This window comes from Anomaloglossus baeobatrachus, chromosome 5 (genome assembly GCF_048569485.1).
Source record: "Anomaloglossus baeobatrachus isolate aAnoBae1 chromosome 5, aAnoBae1.hap1, whole genome shotgun sequence".
Lineage (NCBI taxonomy): Eukaryota > Metazoa > Chordata > Amphibia > Anura > Aromobatidae > Anomaloglossus > Anomaloglossus baeobatrachus.
In genome coordinates this window covers 312,744,097-312,764,854 of record NC_134357.1, presented here as the reverse complement: position 1 = coordinate 312,764,854, position 20,758 = coordinate 312,744,097, and positions in this window count along the sequence as shown.

The following is a 20,758-nucleotide window of genomic DNA, read 5'->3' as shown; positions in this document are numbered from 1 at the left end:
CTGCAGCCGTCTGCTTTACCCTAGCTGGCTACAAAAATAGGGGGAACCCTACGACATTTTTTTTTTATTTTTTTGGCTAAATACAAAGCTAAGCACCCCTTAGTGCCACATGAAAGGCACCAAAGGGTGCAAAATTACAAAATGCAGGAGAGTGGGACATTATGTGTCTTTCTGCCATTATAATGACAGAAAAGACTGATATGAAGTGCACAAGCACAAAAAAATCACCAGAGCGCTCTACGCTGTGAAAAGCAGTAGAAAATGGCACTAGAGTGAACATGTGACCGCCTCATGTAGGATGAAGCTATGGATCCTGGGTAAATTTATGCATTTACCCTCCTTCAGTTTTTTTGCAGTACACAAAAAAAATGGAAGGCACACGGATGACAAACAGATGACATACGGACCGTCTACAGAACAGAAACGGATGCCACACAGATGCACCCGTGAAAAAAAATGGACTGTTTTTTGCAGACCGCAAAAATGGATCGGTCGTGTTAATGTAGCCTTATTCTGATCTGCCATTTATAAACAGCAGGCAGAAATAAGTGAATGAGGAAATAGAGCGAAGGAAGGAAGGATCCAGCACAAATCCTCGTGGTTAAAAGTAAAAAAACATCCTTTATTTCAAAAGTTTAAAAGATCATCAGAGACCGGGAGTAGGAAAAATATTTACAATGGACGCATAGGTGAACTTTACGCGTTTCGGACTTGGGGGGTAAAAACAACGGAGTCCTTAATCATAAGTGACCTATGCTTAGCTGGAAGCAACTCATATAGGGGAGGAAGTGAAATACACACCAGGAAAAGGGGCGGAAATGAAAATAATCGTAGGTGGAAGGAAAAGGCCAAACCACCTGTATCCACTTCAATTAAGAGACAAAAAAGCGTTCAACATACATGAGATAAATATATAACCATAATATTATATATGAATAGACACCCATATATAGAAGAATATTAACCAAAAATCACATGAGAATAAATGGGTTATAAGCAGAAAAGACAAGATTAGCAAACCTTCCATAACCACAGCAAATAAATGAAAATCGATATAAATTGATGAAAAAATGAACACCATATATCATGATTGTAAGATAAATACCAACAAAGGACAAAATAATTAATAAATAAAAAAAAATATATATATATATATATATGTATGAAGTGTATAAGATGTTGATAATAAAGATGTCAATTTAAATAATGACAAAATCTTATAAATAAATGTGCAGGCAAAGTAATCCATGTTAACATCCCAATGTAATGATATAATATGCAAACTGGGGGGGGGTGGAAGGGGAGGGGGGGGGACAAACCAAAAAATGGTAAATGCAGAATATATATATATGAAATGTATATGATGTCAATGATAAAGATGCCAATTTGAAAGATAACAAAATCTCACAAATAAATGTGCAGGCAAAATAATCTATGTCGGCATCCCAATGTAATAATATACTATACGAACTGGGAGGGGGGGGGAGGGGGATGTGTAGGGAAATGAATAGGATTGGGTATAGATGATCAGAAAATATATCTCAAATCAGAACGATAGTTCAGGCCATGCGGATGTCTGGTATTTAGTTTAAGTATCCATTTAGCCTCTGTGTGTAAAAGTGCCTGAAACCAGTCACCTCCTCGGAATGGCTTGGGAACAAATTCAACACCAGTGACTGTGAGCGAAGAAAAATCTGCAGAATGGTGTTCCATGAAGTGTCGGGTAAGACCCGACAGGGAACGTTTTTGTGATGGAAGGTTATTAGAAGTAGTTGGTTCAAGGCAAGATGTTATCCTAGTGTGTTCAGATATTCTAGTTCTCAAAGGTCTGGATGTACAACCGATGTAACGCATGTTACAGATAGAACATGTGGCTTTGTACACTACATGAGTAGTGGCACAATTGATAAATGAGTTAATCCTATAGTCTGTATTATCAACATTAGTGATGATTTTGGTGGTATTCATAAACTTACATAGACCGCAGCGACTGGAATTACATTTGTAAGAGCCTGAGACACTAAGCCATGTTTTCTTAGGGTTACGAACTGTGTAAGCGGTTGGTGCGATCATGTTACCGACTGTGCATGCTCTCTTCGCCACAATGTTAACTCCATTAGAAAGAACAGACTTCAATGTAACATCCTGTTCAAGAAGGGGAAGAAAACGTAAAATCGCATCGTTAATGTGGAAAAAATCCACACTATATGGGGTGGAGAAAGTGATTTTTTCTTTATATGCAGTAGGTTTGATGCGATCTAGTAACAAACTGGAACGGGTCCTATTGTCTACAATGGACGATGCTCTATTGATTGTTTGGTTGGAATAACCTCTGGTTTTCAATCTATGTTTAATGTGGGAAGCTTCTTTGGAATAAGCTTGATCGGAAGAACAGAGTCTTTTTGCCCGAAAAAGTTCCCCCACAGGAAGACTGAGTAAAGTGTGGGGGATATGGCAACTATCCGCATGAAGGGATGTGTTGCCACTAATGGGTTTCCTGTAGAGAGTGGAATCGATGGTACCTGTAATGGAGTTACCAAATAGACAAATGTCTAAAAAAGGTGCTTGCTGTAAATGAACATTTACTGTAAATTTCAAATTTAGACTGTTGTTGTTAAAGTATAGACTAAGAGCTTCTGCAAACTCATGAGGTGTACCTTGATCATGGGTGTTACATATCAGTAACTGATCGTCGATATATCTGGCATACCAGGAGATTTGATGTAAGAAAGGGTTGGTATCAATGTGAACATAGTGCTCCTCCCAGTATGCCATATAAATATTGGCTAGGGCACAAGAAAAGCTAGCACCCATAGGGCACCTAGAAATCTGGAGATAATAAGAACCATTGAATTGGAAGTGGTTGTGTCTCAAAAGGAACCCAGTGACCATAAGAATGTATTCCTTAAAATGGTCATCTAAAGAGCTATATTTCTCCAAATGAAAGAAAAGGGCTTGTAAGGCCTTATCATGTGGAATACAAGGGTATAATGAGATTACATCACTGGTAATCCAAAATGAATTTGTGGTCCAGTTTATTCTATCCAGATTTTGTAGTAAGCTTTTGGTGTCCCTAATATAGCCTGTCGCACGCTTCATAAGGGGTTGGAGGATATTGTCCAACCAGTCACTAAGATTGCTGGTTAAGGAACCTGTACTGGCCACAATCGGTCTCAAAGGAGGTGGAAAAATGCCCTTATGTATTTTGGGAAGCCCTTGGAAAACCGGGCATATAGGTTTGTCAATGAGGAGGTAATCATAGGTTTTTTTATTAATAATGCCCCGGTCAAACCCATGTGTTAATATGTTCTGTAACTTGCCCAGGAAAGCAATAGGGGGAACCCTACGACATTTTTTTTTATTTTTTTGGCTAAATACAAAGCTAAGCACCCCTTAGTGCCACATGAAAGGCACCAAAGGGTGCAAAATTACAAAATGCAGGAGAGTGGGACATTATGTGTCTTTCTGCCATTATAATGACAGAAAAGACTGATATGAAGTGCACAAGCACAAGAAAATTACCAGAGCGCTCTACGCTGTGAAAAGCAGTAGAAAATGGCACTGGAGTGAACATGTGACCGCCTCATGTAGGATGAAGCTATGGATCCTGGGTAAATTTATGCATTTACCCTCCTTCAGTTTTTTTGCAGTACACAAAAAAAATGGAAGGCACACGGATGACAAACGGATGACATACGGACCGTCTACAGAACAGAAACGGATGCCACACAGATGCACCCGTGAAAAAAAATGGACTGTTTTTTGCAGACCGCAAAAATGGTTCGGTCGTGTTAATGTAGCCTTATTCTGATCTGCCATTTATAAACAGCAGGCAGAAATAAGTGAATAACGCCCCCCAGCGTCAGAAAATCTCCGGGGTTTCAGAGCTAACTGAGACCCTGGAGATCTTGATTCAGGACGGTTTTTCCGGTCCCTGCTCACGTGATCACAGGTATACACCGTACACCGATGATCACGTTACAGTAAATGACAGCGCCGGTAAAAAATTATTTATCTCCCATCTGGCATGAACAAACATGATAAATCTCCTCCCCGGTCCCCCGATGTCGCCAAAGTGCCCCCCCTGATGCCCTCCCAGAAATCCAAGATGGCCACGCGCACAGCAGCGCGCCGGCCGCATTCACCCTACTCCTCTGATTTCTGTCGCGTGTGCCATGACGCATGCGACAGAAAACTCCTCCCCAGGCCCTGCCAGGTCACCCCCTATAATCCCACCGGTGTTCCCCGGTGTCCCACGGTACCTTGCAGCGTTGATCCCCCCACGGCCCTCTCCTTCACAATAGAAGCTGCCGCATGCAGAGCGTCTATCAGCTCAGCTTCCTGTGTTCAGACACAGTGAGTGGTGGTTATGCATCTGTAAGCTAAATGGGCGGCACGGTGGCTCAGTGGTTAGCACTGCAGTCTTGCAGCGCTGAGGTCCTGGGTTCAATTCTCACCAAGGACACCATCTGCAAGGAGTTTGTATGTTCTCCCCGTGTTTGCGTGGGTTTCCTCTGGGTACTCCGGTTTTCTCCCACACTCCAAAGACATACAGCGCTATGGAATTAATAACACTATATAAATTAATAAATTATTATTATTACTGCAACGCCCTGCTCATGAGGTAAGGAACATAATTGATCAGGAGAGCTATATACTACATTTCCAAATGGAGGGATTTGCTTTTATAGTTTCCCTGCTGAACGACTACCAAACATGAGAGTCCGTTATATGCCAAAAGAAAACACATCTAAATAGCGAGCTCTGTTGTTAAGTATTCATTCAGCTGGACAAGGCTACTTTCACACATCCGGTTTGAATCTAGCGGCTCAAGCCGGCTGTGAAACATATGCAACGGATGCGGCGAAAATACCGCATCCTTTGCATAAGTTTTTACATGCGGCCGGTCCGATTTTTTCCGGTTATGGCACGCTACTGAGCATGCGCAGTGGAAGAAACCGCATGCGGCGGCCAGATGAGTTTTTTCCGCATCGCGCCGCATCCGGCGTCCATAGGCATGTGTGTCACCCTGGGCAAGCCAGGGGACACAGGTCATCACACCACCACACCCTACATCCCAGTTAGGAACACCACAGCTAACCAAAAATCCTTGTTGCCTTCCTCCAGAGGCTGATGATTCACACCAGGGGGTGGGCCAGGCGGTTGGCTCCGCCCACCGAGGAGTTCACAGCTCTGGAGGCGGGAGAAACCAGGCAGATTAGCTCAGTGGGAGCTTGAGTGAGGAGCTAAGTGGAGGAGTTAAGGAAGTGAAAGTGAAAGAAGTAAAGTGGTAAAGGAGGAAAGCAAGAGTGGTGACAGAAAGAAAGCCTGAAGTAGTCCAGCTGTGTGCAGGACAGGTCAGCAAGGTCAGCAACGGCGGTGACTGTCTGGAGGGGGACCGTGTGGAAGTTCCTGGAAGGACCGCGGACGGGTAGTGGCCCGGCGGTCTGGAGCAGTGTACCGAAGGACAGTCAGCACCAGGGCAGGGGCCTCTCGGACCCTGGCAAGGCTAGGAGTCGCCATAATTTGCCAAATCCGTCAGTGAAGGGGACGTAGATCCCCCAACAACCAAGTCCCGATTGAAGGCAACAGTCCAACCAGAGTAGGAGAGACACCGCCAACGCCAAGGCACCAGTCTCTCAGGGCCAGCGCCTGCGGGCAAAGAGTAGAGCTCCTCCGGTCCAGCTTGAAGCCGGGGAGCGGGTTACCGGTGGGAATGCATCGCTACCAACACAGAAACAAAGGTGCAAGGTAAAGGGACATCACCGTCACCTACTGGGAGAGCAAGTGCAGCCGTCCGTGGGAACTGTCTTTCCAGCCGTGTGGTTTACCGTAAAACTGTGTCAACGTCTCAGGCTGAGTGAGTACCACAGTGCCGCAAGGCACAGCGCTGCCCCCACGTCCCTGCGCCCACCAGGCCCTGCACCTCCCTCACCATCACCGGGCCCCAGGATCACCAACCCCTACCCACGGAGGGGCAACACGACACCTGGCTGCTCCGCATCACCATCCCCGGAATCCCCATATTGAGCAGCGGTGGTGAAATCACCACAACCGTGGGTGGCGTCACGGACAATAAACTATTCCCACACCCAACAAACCCCCTTTCACTCCTGGGCGAGGAGTGCCGCTCGAGAACCCCCGGGATCCGGCCCACAGCTCAAGCCACCACTGAGCAGCAGCCGCCGGACCCAAGCAGAAGGGGTGAGCGTAGTGTGCTGACACCCTCCTCCCCGCCCGCGACAACTTGGCGTCACGAACAGGATCTTACCGCTCTGCCGTTTGGTAGAGGTGCGCCTTGTTACCGCCGGAGATATCCGGCAGGAAAATTTGAGAAGCCGCCATCTTTGGCGCGAATGTTCCCGCTCGAGCGTCTTCTCGAGTAGCAGAGGCGCGAAGGCCAAAACCCCGCCCCGAGAGAGGAGGGGCCGGAAAGAGCTAAGGGGGACGTGATGGCGGCTGGACGCATGTAGCTGCAGCTATAAAAGCAGGGACGCCAGGACTCTGCAGATATACCGTTCCTGGAAGAAGAAGCCATCATGTGGATGCCGTCCCGCGACACCGTAGCCCCCGCGCCTGGAACCGCGGCGTGGGTAGAGATCCGGACCACGCAGCTCTACCAACGGCTGCAGGTGAAGATGCAGCTCCTCATGGAGGAGTGGGAGGCCGACATGGCGGACGTTGTAGCCACTGTGCGGAGACGCGAGGAGGAAGCGGAGAAAGGGAGGGTGAGTGACCCACGTCCCGATGCCCTGGAAGGGCCGGTCATCGCGGCTGCGGGGCCCGGTCCAAGCCCTCTCCCTTCGCTGCCTCCCTCGCCACCCGTCCCGGAGGCTAAGACCCCGCCATTAGGCCTGCTACCACCGCAACCGGTAGCAGTACCCAGTGTCACCGCCCAGGCGGGCCAACCTGTAGCCGGAGCCCGTAGTCGACCGGAGGTGTTGCCATGGAAGGCCCCGAAGTCTGCACCGGAGGCATTCTCCGAGAAGTCCCCCGAGCTGGAGCTGATGAACCGCTCCGAGCCGAAGGCCCAGCAGCGGAAAGCCCCTACGCCCATCCCCCACACCTCGGCTGAGGTAGCGCCGGGTTGTTGCTGCAAGGCAGCGCCCAAGGCCAAGACACCGCAGGACATGCCGCCCAGATTCCTGACAGTGGGTAATGTCCAGGATGTCCCGCGGGTCCCGACCCGTGCGCCGGAGCTCGCAGCAGCGCCGTATTGGGATAGGGAGCCGGTACCGTTGGGCCTGGAGATCGCTGAACGGGAACGGAAGAAGGCCGAGCTGGTGGCCAGGGCCATTAGGGAGAAAGAGAACCTCCGGCAAGCAACATCCCGTGTCCGGGGACCGTTGTACGAGGGGCAGGTGAGGCGGTTTGATGTCCGCCAGGGCTATGGGTTTATCTACGAACCGGGCCTGGAGGCCGAAGTGTTTATAGCCCGGCGGGATGTGAATGCCCACCTGCCTGAGGAGCATCCCGGCCGCAATCTGATGCCGGGTGACATCGTGCAATACACCCGGTACTTTTGGGAGCGGGGGTGGTTCGCGCTGGACGCTAAACTGAGGGGCAGCCCAGAGGCCCGAGCGAGCGCAGCACTCCCTCCCTTGGCAGCACCAGAGCCTGAATATCCAGAGTAAGGCAGCAGATGCCCGTTGCACCGTCCCCGTTGGGACCACCACTGAGTTTAAGTTTGTGTTGAAAAGTTTGAAAAAGTTCTGCCAATGATGAAAAATGATTACCGAAGTTTAACCTGATTATCTGAGTGATTTGCAACCGGCCGGAGCCGGCACCGTTGTCCCCGTGGGGACCGTTTAAAAAGTTATTTTGCATGGGAACTATCCATGGACAAGCCCGTGAACTTGCAGGGCAACCACAAACGTAAGTGGCTTGTAAATAAGTTATTTGCTGTTACCGTTTCCGCAATGCCGCCTCCGGAGAGGCAGGTTGGAGGGAGGGCCCTCAGCAGAGCAGGCTGGGGCCCAGCCACCAAAGGAACCGGTGGCTACCCTCTGGAGAGGAAGGACAGATCCCGCTCGGGTAACTTGTGCTGGACTGTGGGTCAAGGGGTGCTGCCTGGGCTGTAGGGGCAGCATCAGGGCCAGGTTGATTGGGTGGGAGAGAGCGGAAACCGTAACCGTAAACCGTTTGCAACGTTTAAGAAATGTGCCTCCCGTTAAGGGAAGATTTATTAAAAATGTATATATGTTATTTTACCATGTTATCTTTTACAGAAAAATAAAACCGGTGTTGGACGGCAGCCCGCGGACGGTCTGCATTTTGCTAAGGGGGAATGTGTCGCCCTGGGCAAGCCAGGGGACACAGGTCATCACACCACCACACCCTACATCCCAGTAAGGAACACCACAGCTAACCAAAAATCCTTGTTGCCTTCCTCCAGAGGCTGATGATTCACACCAGGGGGTGGGCCAGGCGGTTGGCTCCACCCACCGAGGAGTTCACAGCTCTGGAGGCGGGAGAAACCAGGCAGATTAGCTCAGGGGGAGCTTGAGTGAGGAGCTAAGTGGAGGAGTTAAGGAAGTGAAAGTGAAAGAAGTAAAGCGGTAAAGGAGGAAAGCAAGAGTGGTGACAGAAAGAAAGCCTGAAGTGGTCCAGCTGTGTGCAGGACAGGTCAGCAAGGTCAGCAACAGCGGTGACTGTCTGGAGGGGGACCGTGTGGAAGTTCCTGGAAGGACCGCGGACGGGTAGTGGCCCGGCGGTCTGGAGCAGTGTACCGAAGGACAGTCAGCACCAGGGCAGGGGCCTCTTGGACCCTGGCAAGGCTAGGAGTCGCCATAATTTGCCAAATCCGTCAGTGAAGGGGACGTAGATCCCCCAACAACCAAGTCCCGATTGAAGGCAACAGTCCAACCAGAGTAGGAGAGACACCGCCAGCGCCTGCGGGCAAAGAGTAGAGCTCCTCCGGTCCAGCTTGAAGCCGGGGAGCGGGTTTCCGGTGGGAATCCATCGCTACCAACACAGAAACAAAGGTGCAAGGAAAAGGGACATCACCGTCACCTACTGGGAGAGCAAGTGCAGCCGTCTGTGGGAACCGTCTTTCCAGCCGTGTGGTTTACCGTAAAACTGTGTCAACGTCTCAGGCTGAGTGAGTACCACAGTGCCGCAAGGCACAGCGCTGCCCCCACGTCCCTGCGCCCACCAGGCCCTGCACCTCCCTCACCATCACCGGGCCCCGGGATCACCAACCCCTACCCACGGAGGGGCAACACAACACCTGGCTGCTCCGCATCACAATCCCCGGAATCCCCATATTGAGCAGCGGTGGTGAAATCACCACAACCGTGGGTGGCGTCATGGACAATAAACTATTCCCACACCCAACAAACCCCCTTTCACTCACGGGCGAGGAGTGCCGCTCGAGAACCCCCGGGATCCGGCCCACAGCTCGAGCCACCACTAAACAGCAGCCGCCGGACCCGAGCAGAAGGGGTGAGCGTAGTGTGCTGACACCCTCCTCCCCGCCCGCGACACATGCATTGAAAAATGCGCCGCAGCGGCCGGATGCGGCGAGATGCGGGTTTTTTGCCGAAGCAGAAAACGTTGCAGGCAATGTTCCCTCCGGCCGCGGCATCGTCTAAATCTGCCGCATGCGGCCAAAACCGGACCGAACGCAAGCCCATGCGGTACAATACGGCACTAATGTAAGTATATGCAAAAAAAACTGCAACCGGCGGCAAAAAAAACGGTTGCGTTTTTTCTGCAGAGTGCCGCATTGTGCCGCAGAGCAAAAACCGGATGTGTGAAAGTAGCCTAACTGGACTTAAAGGGGTATTCCATCTCCAAGATCCTATCCCCAATATATAGTAGGTGGAATAGCAATAATATCAGCAAATACCAATATTTAGAAATGTAGAATAGTTCTCCTGATTGGCATGCCCTTACCTCATGAGCAGGGCATTGCAGCTTTGGTAGCAACCATTATGACATGGAGTCTGCTGCTGTGGACCCGGGGAGAGTGAGTGCAGAGTCATTGCACCCACACTCCTCACATGAAGGGTCTGCACTCCTAGAAAATGGGGGATACGTTCCCTGAGTGTCTCCCCCCATATTCTAGACGGTCCAGAGTCATCGTCGGACCCCTTTATTTTTTTTCTTACAATAAATTGGTGAAAGAGGAAATATTTTGGGGACTGTTTTTTCAAATAAATTTCTTTTGTTGATTTTTTTTTTGTTAGTACTGACAGTTTATGATGTTGGGTATCTAATAGATGCCATGACATTACAAACTGCTGGGCTTGATGTCAGGTGACCTTACAGCTAGTATCAACCCGATTTATTACTCCGTTTGCCACTGCACCAGGGCACGGGATGAGCTGGGGTGAAGCGCCAGGATTGGCGCATCTAGTGGATTCGCCACGTCTGGGGTGCCTGCGGCCTGCTATATTTAGGCTGTGAAGGCCCAATAACTATGGACCTTCCCACCCTGAGAGTACCAGACCACAGCTGTCCACTTTACCTTGGCTGTTGATCCAATTTGGGGGGGACCCTATTTTTTTGTGTAATTATTAATATTTATAAAATAATTATAAAAAAAGAGCCTGGGGGGACCTCCACATTGGATCCCCAACCACGGTAAAGCTGCCAGCTGTGGTTTTCAGGCTACAGCCGTCTGCTTTACCCTAGCTGGCTATCAAAAATGGGGGGACCCAACGTCATTTTTTTTTAACTATTTTTTAAATAGAAAAAATTAATGGGCTTCCCTGTGGTTTGATTGTCAACCAAGGTAACGGCCGGCAGATGGGGGTGGCAACCCATAGCTGTCTGCTTTATCTGCGCTGAGAATCAAAAATACCGTGGAGCGCTGCGTCATTTATTTTAAAGATTTATTTTTACAGCACTGTGATGTCCAGCAATCAAAATACAGGGAAGCCCATTTTGTTTTTAGTTATTTAAATAAATAATTAAAAAAAATATATATGGGCTCCTGCTGCATTTTTTGTATTGCTAGCTAAGGGTAATCCAAGCAGCTACTGGCTGCTAACCCCCACTGCTTGGTGTTACCTTCACTGGCAATGGAAAATCCAGGGAAGCATTTTTTATTTTTTTTGCCAAAAAACTACAAAAAAAGGACGTGAGCTTCGCCATATTTTTGTATGCTAGCCAGGTATAGCAGGCAGGTGCTGGAAGAGTTGGATACAGCGCCAGAAGATGGCGCTTCTATGAAAGTGCCATTTTCTGAGGCGGCTGCAGACTGCAATTCGCAGCAGTGGGGCCCAGAAAGCTCAGGCCAACCTGTGCTGCGGATTCCCATCCCCAGCTGCCTAGTTGTACCTGGCTGGACACAAAAATGGGGCGAAGCCTACGTCATTTGTTTTCTAATTATTTCATGAAATTCATGAAATAATAAAAAAAGGGCTTCCCTTTATTTTTGGTTCCCAGTCGGGTACAAATAGGCAACTGGGGGTTGGGGGCAGCCATACCTGCCTGCTGTACCTGGCTAGCATACAAAAATATGGCGAAGCCCACAACATTTTTTCAGGGGGCAAAAAACATCTGCATACAGTCCTGGATGGAGTATGCTGAGCCTTGTAGTTCTGCAGCTGCTGTCTGTCTGTCTGGAGAAGAGCAGACAGCAGCTGCAGAACTACAAGGGTCAGCATACTCCATCCAGGACTGTATGCAGAAGTTTTTTGCCCACCAAAAAAATGACGTGGGCTTCGCCATATTTTTGTATGCTAGCCAGGTACAGCAGGCAGCCACAGGCTGCCTCCAACACCCAGTTGCCTATTTGTACCCGGCTGGGAACCAAAAATATAGGGAAGCCCGTTTTTTTTAATTATTTCACTTATTTCATGAAATAATTAAAAAACAAATGACGTGGGCTTCGCCCCATTTTTGTGTCCAGCCGGGTACAACTAGGCAGCTGGGGATTGGAATCCGCAGCACAGGTTAGCCCGAGGTTTATGGGCGCCTCTGCTGCGAATTGCAGTCCGCAGCTGCCCCAGAAAATGGCGCTCTCATAGAAGCGCCATCATCTGGCGCTGTATCCAACTCTTCCAACAGCCCTGGAGCCGGGTGGCTTGTTGGGTAATAATGAGTTAATACTAGCTTTGTTTTACTAGCTAGTATTAAGCCAGAGATTCTTAATGTCAGGCCCGTTTGACCCGGCCATTAAGAATCTCCAATAAAGGGTTAAAAAAAAGACACCACACAGAGAAAAAATACTTTAATAGAAATAAATACACAGACACATTAGAGACTCCATCTTTATTACCCCCTGTCAGCCCTCCACGATCCATGGTCTTCTGTCTTTCTCGTTCAACAAATGCAGCTCTGCTCCATCACTGCTGCATGGGGGAAGACACTGCTGCTCCCCGTGCAGCCTTCACTCCGTGAGTGATCAGTGCTGCTGGCTGTCAGCGGTAACGGTGACAGATGCGTTACCGTAGCAACGGTGCTCCCGGAGCCTCGGTTAGCGGTGACGTCACCGCTTACTGCGTTGCTATGGCAACGGTGATCTCCGTTAATGACCGGCTGTGTCAGCCGGTCCCTAACGGAACGGGGAGTCGACCGTGTGCTAGAGCATGTCGCTGGTACATGGCGATACACAAATGTGCACCGTGTACCGGAGAGATGCACTCGCAGGTCGTACATGACACGTCATAGTCATGTGACCAGTCTGTAGCCAATGAGATAATAGCCACGTGACTGGTCACATGGCTATTTTGACGTCACGATAGGTCCTGCATCACTGCTGGTAGTGCTGGTCACCGGGAGGATTCAGCGATCATCGGATGGAATAGCGGCAGGAGACAGAGTGCAGGAGGGATCGCGGGGACCGGTAAGTGTTATGACAATGTTTATTAACTGTTTGTTTACATTTATCCTGCATTTTTATGTGTTTGTGATTGCCTCCCATTATATCCTATAGGTTCGAGTTTGGTTCGTCGAATGTTCGACGAACCGAACTCGAACGAGACTTCCGTTCGGCGAACCGAACTCGAGCCGAACCACGGCCAGTTCGCTCATCTCTAGTTAGCACTGCAGCATGTATGTGTGCAGAGCTGGCTATACGACAAATAAATAAAGATGATTACTTATGAATACATACAGTGCATAAGAGACATAGGCAGACCCTTGGCCATTAAATAAAAAGTAAGAAATCCAACAATGTCAGGGGAAAAAAACTAAAAATAAATATAGGATTACAAAATAGAAACACCTTTCCCATGCTTCTCAAGCTTTAAGAGCCCTTAATCATATTCTGGGAAACCTCAATAAGATATTTGTCACGGGTGACAGAAAACCCTGTGGTCTCAACCTGCAGAAGGTCGTTGCTTTTGACTGCACAAACTGCTCCTTGATATTCCATTCATTCTTCTGTGGTATAAATGCAGTTCTATGTATTCTCTCTCTTAGGGTTAACTCTTTCTATTTTGGGACCCGTTTCTTTACCTTTTAGCTATTAATCTTTATCCCCTTCCTTTATATACCTGCATTACCTATTGGATTGTCGCTGGTGATAGTGTTTTCTTTATGGTCTAAATTGCAAGCAGTTGGCTTGCAATCTCCTGGAAACACATTATTTTTCTCCTGCCGTCATCTTGGAGTTAACTTGTTTGTTTGCTTTCCCTTGTTTTTTTTTCCCTGTGTGTTCTTCAGAACTTAGCAGGATTGACTAGTGCTCAAGCCGCCCGATCATTACCTAAGGCCCAGTTTAGGGTCAGCTAGGGTCTAGGTTTCCTGCTTGGTGCATAGGTGTGGAACCTATCTAGGGATGTCAGGGGAGCCAGGGGCCAGAGCAAGATTTTGTCACGGGTCACCATCTTTCCCTTCCCTAGACACAGGGTTCCACTATTCTCTTCCCTCTCTTTTTGTCATTCGCTCCATATTTCCCCATACCTAGCGTGCAAATATCCCTCTTAAGGCTGCTTTACACCCGCCCCCATCGTTTGTGCGTCACGGGCAAATCGCTGCCCATGGCGCACAATATCGCTAGGACGCGTAACACGTATTTATCTTTCTAGCGACGTCGCTGTGGGCGGCGAACAACCTCCTTTTTAAAGGGGAGGTTTGTGCGCCGTCTGTTGTGAATGTCAGTTATGTTTTGGCTGCTGTGAGGCTCCCTCTTGTGGCCAGGAATGGTTTGGACAGAGACCAGGTGTGTTGAGCAATGGGCGTTTCCATTGCTAACTCTCTGCTTATTTAAACCCTGGTCGGATAGCAGGCTATGCCGGATGTCAGTTGTTCTTTGTTCACCAGCCTGCTTCATCCTGCTCCAGACCACATCTACCCCAGATAAGTGCTTGGCTCTTTATTTTTGTTTGGTTCTTTTTGTTCTTATCTGAGTTTGTCACTTGCTGTGGTTGTTTTCAGTTTATTTACATGCAGGGATCTTTCCTCTCAGTTGCTTAGCTGGAAAGCTCTCTGCAGCTATGTTTGGAGTATTGCTCCTCCTATAAGTCCATGTGTTTGTTGCTTCTTGAATTTGTAATGGTTCCTACTTTCTGTTCATTGGTATTACAAGAGCGCCTGGTATAGGACGGAGTTCAGATCTAGCAATCTGAGGGCTTTTTTGTACTATCAGGTTGTTGGATTTTTGCAGGGTTTTTCTCTGGCCACCATCAGTCATGTCCTATTTAGTCAGTAGGGCCTCACCTTTTGCTAATCCTATCATCTATCTGTGTATTGTGTTTTCCTATATCACCGCAGTCTTTGAATGTGGGGGGCTTGCTATTCATTATCTATTTTCAGAGACAGAGAGTTATTCATCTTTCCTTCCTTTAGGATAGCTAGTTCTCCGGCTGGGTTCGCGGTGCACAGGATGTTAGTTCACCCCTCGGCTACTTCTAGTTGTGATGGTTAGTAAGGGGATGGCGGCCAGATTAGTTGCCAATGCTCTTGTCACCTTTTACCAATGATTTATGGTTGTCTTCCATGGTTCCGGATCATAACAGCTGTCACAGCGACGTCACACAGCGGCCCGCCAATAGAATCAGAGGGGTGGAGACCAGCCGCATTAACGACACACCCACCTCGTTGCCGGCAGGACGCAGGTACGATGTTGTTCGTCGTTCCCGGGGTGTCAAACATAGCGATGTGTGCTGCCTCAGGAATGACGAACAACCTGCGTCCAGAACGAGCAATGATCTTTTGAAAATGAACGACATGTCAACGATCAATAATTAGGTGAGTATTTCTGATCGTTAACACTCGCTCGTAGGTGTTACATGCAACGACATCGCTAACGAGGCCGGATGTGCGTCACAAATTCCGTGACCCCGACGACATATCGCTAGATACGTAATTGCGTGTAACGGGGCCTTTAGTCACATACATATACAGTACATTAAAACATCTTAAGCAATTAATTACATCTCTTGAATTCTACAATATCATTTCTTTTTATTTCTGCCTAAAGTTCTCAAGTAAAAAATGTAATTTCCATGAATGTTTTGAGGAAAATAAATGTTAGCTACAGTATACATTGAAGCAGACTGTCAGTTATACCATGTCTTTTTGGTCACAAAGCTGCACATCTGAATTCCCTAAGCCTATTTACTGTTATGGATGTTTTGTATGCTTAACGGAGTGAAACAGGATATTTGGTTAACAGAGAAAATCTGTCTTATTTCTGTATTATTCACAAAATTACCATCTGCTTAATAATGCATTATCTCCATGAGACATCTATATAGGATTTATTATGGCCCATAATGCTCTATAGGACATAACTCATAAATGGTTTATTGGTATTTTAAACCATTCGGATCCTCTCTTTAACCTCCTCAAATGCATAAAATGGTTTTTAGACTTTTGTCTTCCAGACTGTCTCCTAAACTTGTCAGCGCAGTATTTGTTACTGTTAAGAATCATGTGTTTTAGAGTTTGTGCCCCCGCTGGGTAGGAAATCGGATGGGAGATGGATGTATAATTCTTTTTAGTTTTCTGCTAATTGTGATTTATTGTCTCTACATTCTAGTATCATTACAATCAAAGTCTATTTAGTTTCTCTCTTTTTCTATTATTATGAACTTTTACGTTAACAAATATACAGTTACTTTATTTAAGTACCAAGGAAAGCAAAAACATTAGTTTTCAAGCTAGATTTAGCCACAAAGTCTTCCATTGGAAGTATATGCTGCTAATATATACCTGTTGAGGTAAGGCAAGAGACATAGGCCAACATGTGGCACACTGGCATGTTGTACATTGTCTATAGAGTAAAATGTTGAAAAAAAATAATTTTTTTTTTGAGGGCCGTCTGCATGTTTGTTAAAAAAGATTTGGTGATGCATTGCAGCCCAGAGGAGGCGAAAAGGACACTCGGTTAATTTTCATTGGGCGAGTTCTAGAGATGAGCAGTTGTATTGAAATTTATCTTCACTGGCTTCACCAAATTTTCCTCTCAGAAAATAAATTCACCTGAATCTCAACACTGGAAAACTTTTAATTGCTTGGAAAATACAGGAGAGCGAGAAAGACCACCCAAGACTATAAGAGCTTACACTAAAGGAACGAGAGAGAGGACCTTACAGACCTAGAGAGCTTCCACTCTACTGGAAAGAGAGATAGGACCCCACTGATCATACTTTCCTGTATTTCCACAGGAAGTAGACTCTGGAGATGGAAAGGAACTGTATTAACTGTCCTCGACTGGGAACCACTGATCTCTGATGGTCATTGTACTGACCACCACTGTACAAGGTATGATGATGATGATGATGATGCATTGTCTTTGGTACACCCTAAAAAGTCAAGTACTCTCTCAGTCTGTCCTGTAGAGAATGAATGAAGTAGTTGCATATATCTGGGATAGGCATTCCAGAGCCCTTTTCCTGACATCATGCTGGTCCTAGCCCTTGGAAGCTTTCAATAAGGTTGGGATTAACCTATAGAACATTAGAGACACTTGGAGATCTGTATCCTGCATAAATACATTTGTCTTATAGCCATGTATAATTGTGATGGGTAGTACTATCAAACAATAGGAGAAATTAGTTTATTGATACTAAATAGTCTGTGGACATTACAGTTTATTTGATATAAACAATTCAGCCACCAACAGCCAAGGGGACATATCTCAAAACATAAAACCATTACATATGAAATAAGAATTGTTCTGCTATTAACACATATACACATACAGTATCATCATTCTTGATACTTTCATAGTTACAGGGGGAAATAATTATTTGATCCCTTGCTGATTTTATAAGTTTACCCACTGACAAAGATATGAAAAGTCTATAATATTAAGAGCATGTTAATTTTAACAGTGAGAGATAGAATATTCAAAATACAATCCAGGTATACAAGTATCTGATCCCCTACCAACCATTAAACGTTCTGGCTCCTACAGACCAGTTAGACGCTCCTAATCAACTCGTTACCTGCATTAAAGACAGTTGTCTTAAATTGTCCCTGTATAAAAGACTCCTATCCACACACTCAATTAATCAGTTAGACTCTAACCTGTACAACATGGGCAAGACCAAAGAGCTTTCGAAGGATTTCAGGTACAAGATCATAGACCTGCACAAGGCTGGAATGGGCTAAAAAACCATAAGTAAGAGGCTGGGTAAGAAGGAGACAACTGTTGGTGCAATAGTAAGAAAATGGAAGTAATGCAAAATGAGTGTCAATTGACATCGATCCGGGGCACCAGGCAAAATCTCCCCTCGTGGTGTATCCAGGATCATGAGGAAGGTGAGAGATCAGCCTACAATTACACAGGGGGAACTTGTTAATGATCTCAAGGCAGCTGGGACCACTGTCACCAAGAAAACCATTGGTAACATCTTACGCCGTAATGCTTTTCAATCCTGTAGTGCCCGCAAAGTCTCACTGCCCAAGAAGGCTCATGTGCAGGCTCGTCTGAAGTTTGCCAATGAACACCTGGATGATTCTGTGAGTGATTGGGAGAAGGTGCTGTGGTCAGAGGAGACAAAAATTGAGCTCCTTGGCCTTAACTCAACTCGCCGTGTTTGGAGGAAGAGAAATTCTGCCTATGACTCAAACAACACCATCCCCACTGTCAAGCATTGAAGTGGAAACATTATGTTTTTGGGGTGTTTCTCTGCTAAGGGCATAGGACTACATCACTACAATGGAACAATAGATGGAGCCATGTACCGTAAAATCCTGAGTGACAACCTCCTTCCCTCTGCCTGGACATTAAAAATGGATCGTGGCTGGCTCTTCCAGCTTGACAATGACCCAAAACATACAGTAAAGGCAACAAAGGAATGGCTCAAAAAGAAGCAGATTAAGGTTATGAAGTGGCCTAGCAAGTCCCCAGACCTTAATCCCATAGCAAACCTATGGAGGGAGCTGAAATTCCGAGTTCCCAAGTGACAGCCTCAAAATGTTAATGTTTTAGAGATGATCTGCAAAGAGCAGGGGATCAAAATTCCTTGTGATATGTGCAAACCTTATCATCAGCTACAAAAAACGTCTGCTGTGCTTGCGAACAAGGGTTATGCCACCAAACAATGAAACATGTTTTAATTTTTTCAGGAAACAAAAGTATAAATTAAATATTTACCTTTTAGTGCTCATATGCCCTTTATCTCCCTTTTCTTTATGAATTTTATGATATATTGTTATCAGTTTTATATAATATAAGACTAATTTTTTTTTGCGGTTTTCATATTCCTTCCTTTACAAATTCATAAGTATTTTTTTCTATTATGTTTTCAAAGATTCATGAAGCAGTAGAGCTTTTGAAGGCTGAAACGTACTATTTAAAATCTTTAGTCATTGATGTAACAATTCAAATTACATAATAGTAAAAATAATATGCACAAATACCTTAAAAAGTTAATAACTTTCAATTTTTCTGTAGACTCATTCCACCCTAATACTTTTGTAAATATTATAGTTTTACTGACAACATGGAATGCCATGTAGATATCTAAGATGTTTGTGCGTAATTACAAATTACTATCCCCAAAAAAGCAAAATGCTCTAAATCAGAAATGTCTAAAACCTTATGTATGTAGACATGAAGGCTTCATATATATATATATATATATATATATATATATATATATATATATACATATATAATAAAATAGTTAGTGGAGCATAGTTATTAATAACAGTAAAAATGTACCGTTCTGAACACATATCTAACTTAAAGAGTAAGCGACCTTTCAATTTTTAGCTCATATATAAATAGTACACATGAAAATACCGTAATCAACTTTGTAATATATTTTATCAAACAAATTTTCTTTTTTCTCAGCCAGAATTGATCAGTCATTATCAAGAGTCTCACTTCTGAGGTAAAATCTGTATTCAGTGAAGACTTTCCCATTACTGAGATAGGAGATGAGAGCTGCCACTGATGAGTTTCTATGTAGATAGAAGAGGAAGGAACAAGGAGAAGGATAGGACTGTGATAAGGATTGTACAATGGAGAGGTGGAAGATTCACTTTGAATAACACTTGTTTGCAAGTAGCTGGCAGAATCCAAGCTGGGAGGTGTGCATCTTCAATGTGGCATGCCTTGGGGATATGAAACCTGGTAAGCAGCCTCCATCATTGATAGGTGCTAAGAGGATTAATAGGACCAGTTTGAGTTCAGGTTTTTTGGAAGGACTAGAAGAGATGCATGGAACTGGTCGCTCCCACTCACCAATCTGGGAGGTTCAGCTGCTATAAAAAAAAAGCAGCAAAGCTCTTCATAAGTGTGTGGGAATAGAGGTGGAAATGTCTCTGAGAGTGAAGGTCAAAAGACCTACTATACATTGCTGAGACTCTGACAGAGGTTGCAAGAGCAGGACTGAGATATAAATAGGTAAACCTGTACAATCTATGGGACTGTTTATTGTTAGTTTATATATTTTTTCCTAAAGAAAAGTCTGTTTTACTTTCTGTTGTAATTTTATGGTCTCAATAAGAAAACTTGTCGACTGCCAAAGAGCGGGTTCTCTACAATTGGTGACTGAATACTGCTCAGGAGTCCCAAAGAGCACAGGTGATTACAGCTTAAATATTGAATACCCTGAGTAAAGGCAGCTACAGCATTGCAAACCCGGTATAAAAGCATGGAGGAGGTTGTTAATCTTATGGTCCAGGTGAATCTTCTACAGCAGCAGTAGCCACAGCAGCAGTGTCAGCAATGGCTGCAAGCCCAACAGGAAATACAGACTAATGGCAGAAGATGTAAACTGCCGTGATGTGGATTGTGGACTCTGACATTGTTACCCGGCTCCTGACCTTTGGCTTGAACCCTGACCTTTGCTCCACTTTTCCCAGTGTACCTTACGTGTCTTCCTGGCTTCTAACCTCCGGCTTGTCCCCTGACCTTGGCTCCTCTTTCCCCCAGTGTACCTTACGTGACTTACTGGCTTCTGACCTCTGGCTTGTGCTCTGACCTCGGCTTTGCTTCATCACTGTGTTCCATACATGACCTCCAGGTTCTTGACCTCTGGTTCGTCTGACTTTCCCATTACTGGATGAAATCTGGTTACCCCTAGTGGTAGTTCATCATAGTCCTCTTACTAAATGTACCTAAAATGGTTGTTGCATTTCCTACCTCAGCTTTTATACAGACTATGGTAATGATGTGAAAATTGGAGCTTGGTCTTTAACCCCTTCACGACCATGGACGGAAAGATCCGTCATGGTGCCCTGGGCCTTAACGACCAAGGACGGATCTTTCCGTCATGGCGTAATCGCGGCACCGGAGCCTCCGGTGACTGCGAAAAGTTAGGATACACCGCAGATTCGGGGAGGAGGGGACCTGTACCTGACCTCAGGAGGGGTGGTGCCTCCTCCCCGGACCTACGGAGGC